We start from the raw sequence: 7412 nt of genomic DNA, 5'->3' as shown, positions 1-7412 counted from the left end.
GACCATTCCCCATGGCATGTGCTTTCTCCTTCTGCTCTCTCTCTGCCTCTCTCTGATGAGTGCACACACCCTCTGGAAATTAAAGAAACAAAAAAGAAAAAAGAATGGTAAGTCAAGCCATTCGCAATTTCCAAACCCACATGACTATGAGCTTTTCTCAAATGTCTATTGTTTTAAGCAGCTAGATGTTGGTGTGATTGTTACACAGCGACAGATAGCTGATACAGGTTTCAAGCCCTACCATTTAGTACAGGGAAACACCCTTAAGGAATATGGGCGACTAGATGAACAGTCCCTATGAGCTGTTGTCTTTGTGTCTGGCCCTGGAATTCACGTCTGCAGGAAGGCAGCTGTGGTTTGGGGGGTGGGGGGAACCTAATTAAATGAGCGGAAGTTGTGCTGACCTCTTTGTACCTCCAAATTCAATAAAGTGTGTTCTGCAGGAGGAGCTGGCACCTTCTGTCAGGGAGCAAGCAAACACGGCAGCAGTCAGAGAGCTGAAGGAGGGCCAGGGTGCAGGAAGCAGGCGGCTGCGTGCTCGGCTGCTCCCCGGGCCAGAAGGTGAGCCCGCAGATAAGTGACAGCACAGCACAGCCACAGCCGCCGTCCCCACATGACCTTCTGCAAAAGAGCGACATGGCACTGCTTCACTCTGCCTTCCGATCTCACAGCCAGAAACAGGAAGAAGGGAATTCAGAAAGCCTCCCCTTGCCGTGCCGACACATTACACAAGGAGGAAGTTATCCTGACGGTAGACGACAGGAAGTTAGGCTGAGCTGGCAGACATCACAACGGACTTGATAAACGTGAATCAGATGCAGACAACATGTCAACAGAGAAAGCTGAAAGCTGAAAAAGTCTTCGATTAATTCACAAGAAGATAGAAAAATAGGAAAAAGAGAATCAGAAGGAAACCTGCGTTGCTGCACCTGCCATTGCCACGGATGGAGTTTCCCTCCCACCGGGAGACTGTGAAGGGGAGGGCGTGGTGTGAGTGGTATTCTTTAAAAAATCATTTTTTTAAGCAATGGTATAAATAGAAAACAAGAAGGAAGTCAAGCCATTTGCAATTTCCAGATCTACACAGACTATGAGAAATTTTTTCGAATGTCTGTTTTCTGTAAGATCTATCTTACCAATAATCATATTATGTAAATGTATTCCAATACATTGAGAAGACAGGTTAAAAAAAAAAGATTGGCAAAGGGTATATCACGCAAGCACTAAATAAACATAAGAAAGTGGAATTTACTATGTTACACAAAGTGAATTTCAGGAAGAAATATTACTAGAGATTTTAAAAAGTGCATTTGAAATGCAAAGGGTTAATTCATTTAAATTGCTACTGAGCATGTGCACTCTCCGGAGAGACAAAGAGAGAAAGAGAGAAAGTGAGAAATCCCCCCGGGGGAGGGGTGTTGGATGGCCACACCACAATCCCCACTCCTCCATTTTCCTCTCAGGTTAGGGCGCTGGGACCACACAGCCAGCCATGGGGGCCTAGCTGCCTTAACCCCAGGCCATCTGCTGGCCCAGAGGGGTTTCTCTTTTTTTTCTTTTTTCTTTCCTCTTTTCTCTTCTTTTTCTCTTTTCTCTTCTTTTTCCTTCTTTTCTTTTCTCTTCTGTTCTTGTCTCTTGTTCCCTCCTCTTTTTTCCTTTCTTTTCTTTTTTCTTTTCTTTAAGTTAAGACATGAGCCAGACTGTGGCCTAATGGTTAAGGCAGCTGGATTCCACATGGCTGACCACACAATTGAAATCTCAACCCGGTGGCTTGAAAACCACACTGAGTGTATGTGTATGCCCAAAATCCCACAGGGAGAAATGGAGGAAGAGGGATGGTGGCATGATCATTCCCCATGAGGGTGAAAGGGGTTGTTTTCTCACTTTTCCTCTCTCCATCTATCTGTTTTTGACTCTTTCCAGCTGGTACATATACCTGTGGCAAAATTAACAATAATAATAGTACTAATAAAGCGAGACACAAAAGAAAAGACTACCCACTAAACCAGCCCGTGGGGTGGCGGTCAAGGAAGCTGGATCCCACACGGCCAGTTGCACCTTTGCAGTCCCAGACCTGGCAGCTTGAGAAACACACCAGGTGTGTGCACGTGTGCGAGTGTGCCTGCAATCCCCAAAGGAGGGACAGTCGGAGAAGGAGGAATTGCAGCGTGATCATTCCCCGTGTTGGGGGGGGGTGCTTTCTCTCTCTCTCTGTCTCTCTCTGGTGAGTGCACATGCTCAATGGCCAAAATTTAAGAGAAGAAGAAAAGAAGACTACATACCGTATGGTCTAGCTATCCGGTGTCCTGACCCAGGTGAAACTACTCTCTAGTGATCAATTTCAGATCTGCAGCCGCCTGTCTGAGGTAGGAGAATGGGTGACGGAGGTGCAAAGAGACCGTGGGGGGACGGAATGTCCCGCGTGTGACCAGAGTGGTTTCTAGACATTTGTAGAACTCCGTCTAACGATATGCTTACGCTGTGACAAGTATGTACTTTTATAAATTCGACTTCTAAATAAAATGCTCATAAATGAAGAAAGTGTCTCTGAATTTCTATAGCTAGGATAAACATGGACTAGACTCGAAGATCAAATCAGTGAGCTGGAAGATAAAAGCGATGACACTTAGGCCCACAGACACAGTGATACCGAGTATTACAGCGGAGCCCAAGAGTCCGGATCGTTCAGAAGAGCCAGTACATCATTGACTCTAGAAAGAGGAAGCAGAGTAGTGGGGAGTTTTTTAGAGGAAAGATTCCATTTTCCAGAGTTGAAAGTCAAGGAGCGTCACACCACAGCTAATACTTGCTGCAGATAAAATAGGACGCAGAAAAAAAATGTTTAAACCAACACAAGTGCTGGTGAAACTTTAAGATTTTCAGAAAAACAAGAAGATTCTAAAAGCTTACTAAACAACTTCCAAAGAAAAAGAATCGACTAGCGTCTTAGTTTACGCCGACGACATCAGTTATTAAGAGCTGGCCGAGCAACGTCTTCAGCCTTGTGGGAAAAGTTGATTTGAAGGCTTGAGGTGGCGGGTCAGGTGGCTGCATCCCAATGGCTGCCTGCACGTTTCGAGTCCCTGACCCGGCAGGCATGGCGCTCGGGGGCCAAGTGTCCCTGACCCCGGAGCCACCTCGTACCCAGGCTAGAGGAGTACTTTTCATTCCTTCTTGAAAGAGAAAAACAAAAACTCTCCCTGTGAGATTTGCCAGAGCCCAGCCTCCCTCCTGGAAATGACTCTGTCTCCCTGTGAGATTTGCCAGAGCCCAGCCTCTCTCCTGGAACTGACTCTACCTCCCCCAAAGACTCCTAGGATGCCCTGGCCTTCTCTGCCTTCCCTTCCACTCACGGGTACCATGAATATTATATTCAATCATCTATTTATATAACCTTTCCATTTTTTATTACCCAGTTATCTGGCCGTCCTCTGTAAGACCTGCCGCTGCCACGTTATCAATCTGAAATTATAATGGGGCGCGGGGTACAACTGCGAAACACCTCCTTACAAGTCGTCTTTGGAGTCCTGAGCGTGTCCTCACCTCAAGGAGGGGCAGGGTACCCATGCAGAGACAAGCAAAATCCAAGCCAGTTAGGGAGAGGCTTCTTCTGTCTTATGTCGCCAGGGGTTGCGAGGACGACCTCGGTCACAGATGTGGCCGACGGCTGTACAAGGCGGTTTCAAAACCTTTGTGGAAAAACTGCTGTGAGGTATGAATTCGCTCTGATGCTAGTGGGTTTTCAAATCCATGCACACTTTTTACCACACACATGTTCCCACGAACCGCATGGAAGGCCCTGCACCACTGTGTAACTCCAAGTGTGCGTGGAGAGCTGTGCTAGCCTCTTAACTGACAGACCCGGTCCCTCCGTGAGCCCCTCAGGCCCACTGCCTAAAAGATCCTCCTAAAATGAAATTTTGATCACGACCCATCCCCTGCTTAAAATACTTCACGGGGTTTGCATTACTCCCGAGTTAGACGCCAAGGTCTCAGCCGTGGTCTGTGAGCCCCCCGGGCCCCTCTCCCTGCCTGGCCTGTGAGCCCCCCGTCCCCTCTCCCTGCCTCTGACGTCGCACCTCCCCTGCTCGCTCTGAGAGTCATCTACTTTAGCCTTCCTTTCATTTCTTGCAAACACTGTCTCCTTCCCCCCAGGAGCCTTTTTAAAAAGTTGTGGTTTTTTTCTGTTTTTGCCTTGGAATATTCTTCCTTCCTTATGCGTCCATTGACTTATTTGACGCCCACTCGCTTTTCACATTTCAGGGCAGCAAACCTTGCCCGAGTCTTCACCCTCACTCGCATCCCCACAGCACACATGCACTGCCCTCCACGAAGCGTGCGCGGTCCTAACTGCCTGTGTGCGAGCAGGCTTGACCCCAGCGCCCCTCCACCGGCCGCGGAGCCCCAGCAGCAGGAGCCGGCGGTCCTGCTCACGGTCCTGCGTGGTTGGGGGGTGAAATGAGCGAGCGGGAGGGTGAGTGAGTGTGCTGTAAGCAAGGGCCCAGCGGCCTGCCTAGACTGAAGCTGCTTCACTGTTTGGGTCAGACAAAGCAGCAGGGATTGGAGAACTTATTACAGGTTTCTGAACTTGATTGTTGAGCCTGAAGTGCGTCTCTCCAGCTGTGTTTCCATCTACCAACTAGAAGCCGTGTGGGAAGACAGGGGCCCGGGTGCAATTTCAGACAAACCCTTACTGTGCACGTAATGTTCTGGGGAGCAAATCCGACTGCGGACGGGGGGAGAGGCTGAGTGCGGGGCGCTGTCCTGGAGGGACATCCCGCACTCAGGCTCTGGCTCGGCGTCTCTGCCGCATCATTTATGACCGGCAGTCTCCTTCCCTCCTGCGGCCCGTCACCCCCGCTGTCGCAGGGAACTGGGCGGGATGTGCCTCTCAGGGTTCTGCAGGCTCCATCCCTTGGAGCGGTCTTCTGAGTCTGCGGAGACTGCCTGCCAGGGGGCCCGTGCTCCCCGAGTGCTCGATAAATAGAGAAAGCGCCCCAGAGGGGAAGCTGTTCCAGAGGAGTCAGAGTACCTCATCCTAGTCGTACCTCGTGACCTCCACAATAGTTACTACGTGTACGGTTCGAGAGACACAGCTCGCAGATGCCACCCACTGTCAAGCACACAGGAGTGCGACTTCAGAGGACGCGGTCAGCCTGCCCTCCTCGCGCTGACGCCTCGTCTCGGGTTAGGGACTGGTGCGGTTGCAGGTGCCAGAGAAGTAGCTCGCTGACTGGTGACGACCCCTGAGAGCAGCAGAGGCTGGCTCTGTCCCCTCGCCGTGTCCTTGCCCTCTGCGGTCACTGTGGGCCCGTGCCGCCCAGGCCCCTGGCGCTCAGGGAGGGCGAAGAGCTCTCCCCAGGGCGCTGTGAGCCGTGAGGAAGGCAGCCAGGCCAGGCGGGTAGCAGGCCCGCTTTCTCCACGTCTCCTGTCTCCCATGTGGGGCTCTGCCAGGGGGCTGAAGTCCTAGGTGTGCAGAAGCCGGGACGGAAGGTCTCTAACGGACAGCACAGCAAGGCTTCCACCGCCCCAAGCCCATTCAAGGCTCCTCTCTGCTACTCGAGTCTGCACGGGAGCCCCGCGGTTCTTTGGATGGGGCTCATGGCCAAGGGGCTCGGTGGACAGAGTGTGTAAAACTCGCTTTGCTGCAGAAGTAGATTCACTCAGATCGTTTGAGAGATACAAGTAAACTTTCATCCTGGTAAACCACTGAGGTGGGGCTATTTGTTATGGCGGTCTGCCACCGTGTCCAACACACTGAGCACCAGGTAACCAAGGTCCTGCCCAGAGCCCGAGGCTCACGAGACTCGGTCTCCCCGGGGGCCTTGCCGACTGTGGTCTAAGTTCTCCCCAGATCTCCGAGTCGCTGGGCGCCTGGCTGAGCCGGCCTGTCCCTCTGCAGAGCGACAAGAGCTTACTGACTGCCTCTGCTGCGTCTCCAGTACTGTCTGTTCCCAGCAGGGCGACCCAGCACGAAGCGCGCTCTCCTCCAGCAAAACGTCACTCTCGCCAGGTCTCTGTCCCGTTGCTGACTTTCACCCAGTGTGGCGTGGCAATGAGCAGCATTAGCTTGCGGAACACAAGGACCTTCAAAGAACACCGGACCGGAAAGCTGCTGTTTGGGATTTGGTCCCGCACGTAATGGCGTTGGGGAGGTGAGGCCTTTGAAGAGGGGAAGCCTCGTGAGCAGTGGCTGGGTCACGGAGATGTTTAGATGGTGAACGGATTAATGTTGTCTCCTCAGACGGTGAGTTCTAGCTCTCATGAAAAGGGTTAGTTCCCACAAAAGTGGGTGGTTGCAGAAGGCGGCTGGCCCGGGTCTCCCTCTCAGCCTTGCGTCTTCACTTCTGTGGGCGTGCGGTGAGGTACCCCAGAGGTTAGCCAGGTCCTCGCTCCATGCCTTCGGACGTTCCATCACCAGAACCGGCAAGAAAATAAACCTCTACTCTTTGTTGTTGCTGCTGTTGTTTTCCATTTGCTGAAGGGCACGTGTGCTTGCCAGAGAGAGAGAAGAAAGGTAAGAAAGCACCCCCTTTGCTGAACGGTCATGCTGCAATCCCTTCTCCCCCGTTTCTCCTCTGATTTGGGGCACACATGCACACATGCCTGGAGTGTTTTTTGCGCTGCCAGGTCCGGGACTCAAACCCATGCAGTCAATCATGTGGGATCCAGCCTCCTTAACTACCATGCTACAAGCTGGCCTTAAACCTCTACTTTTTATAACTCACAGTGTCAGATACTTCCGTTAGCACTTCAACAGCAGACTCAGAAAGATGTCTTCCAACTCGACTCCACCCAGTGAAACTGCCAGAATGAACCCTTACACTTACCGTAGTCCTTTTCCTTCCTAACCTTCTGCTCAGACCACCCTTAATTTAAGAACATGGAAATCTCTCCCTGTTGTATGTTATTCCCCACTTGAAATTTAATAAAATTTGGTTTCAAACCCAAACTCATTTCCAGGTCCATGTTTGCAATAACATATCCACTAAGGCCGTTTCTGGTTTCAGGGTCCTTTCGGCAAAGACACAAAAACACACAATTGCTACTGCAGGAGATTTATGGCCTAGAGGAAAAGATAAGACAAATACACACATAGTTATAAATCAGATCAGTTATCACACCTCCCCAACCAGGCCACTTGGTTCATGCCTGCACGGGATTCTGGGAAAAGGGGCAAAGGTGAGCCAGCGCTTCCTCAGTCTAACCACTCCAGAGTTCTGGGGGAACTGAGAGTCATTTTCCCTCGGAAGGGAGAAGAATCCTCAGTCCATAGTTTTTAATTTTACAACAGCATTCCTTTTCCCCACGGACAGAGAATTAAATCTAACTCCGTACTCCAGCCCCTCAGGACTAAATTGAGGCTATAAAGATGATTCCAATTCAAGGTTCCCTTGGTTCTGGGAGCTTAC

The 7412-nt window shown here is 51.0% G+C and overlaps 1 long non-coding RNA gene across 2 annotated transcripts in view; it reads left to right on the top strand.

Moving 5' to 3' along the window:
• The window catches only part of LOC114005552 (uncharacterized), a 15063-nt gene extending 8151 nt beyond the window's left edge, over nt 1-6912 (top strand). The window contains exons 2-3 of one of the 2 annotated variants that reach the window (XR_003547395.1): nt 5962-6517; nt 6731-6912. This is a non-coding gene — a long non-coding RNA (uncharacterized LOC114005552). Of the gene's footprint in view, nt 1-5958; nt 6518-6730 lie in introns of both variants that reach the window. The other variant, XR_003547394.1, reaches the window with a different exon arrangement.
• Nucleotides 6913-7412: the final 500 nt, after the last annotated feature.

The sequence above is a fragment of the Tupaia chinensis genome, unplaced genomic scaffold (assembly GCF_000334495.1).
Source record: "Tupaia chinensis unplaced genomic scaffold, TupChi_1.0 Scaffold143985_1, whole genome shotgun sequence".
Lineage (NCBI taxonomy): Eukaryota > Metazoa > Chordata > Mammalia > Scandentia > Tupaiidae > Tupaia > Tupaia belangeri.
Note: the sequence above shows the minus strand (reverse complement) of the source record. Positions and strands in the feature narration are given on the sequence as shown.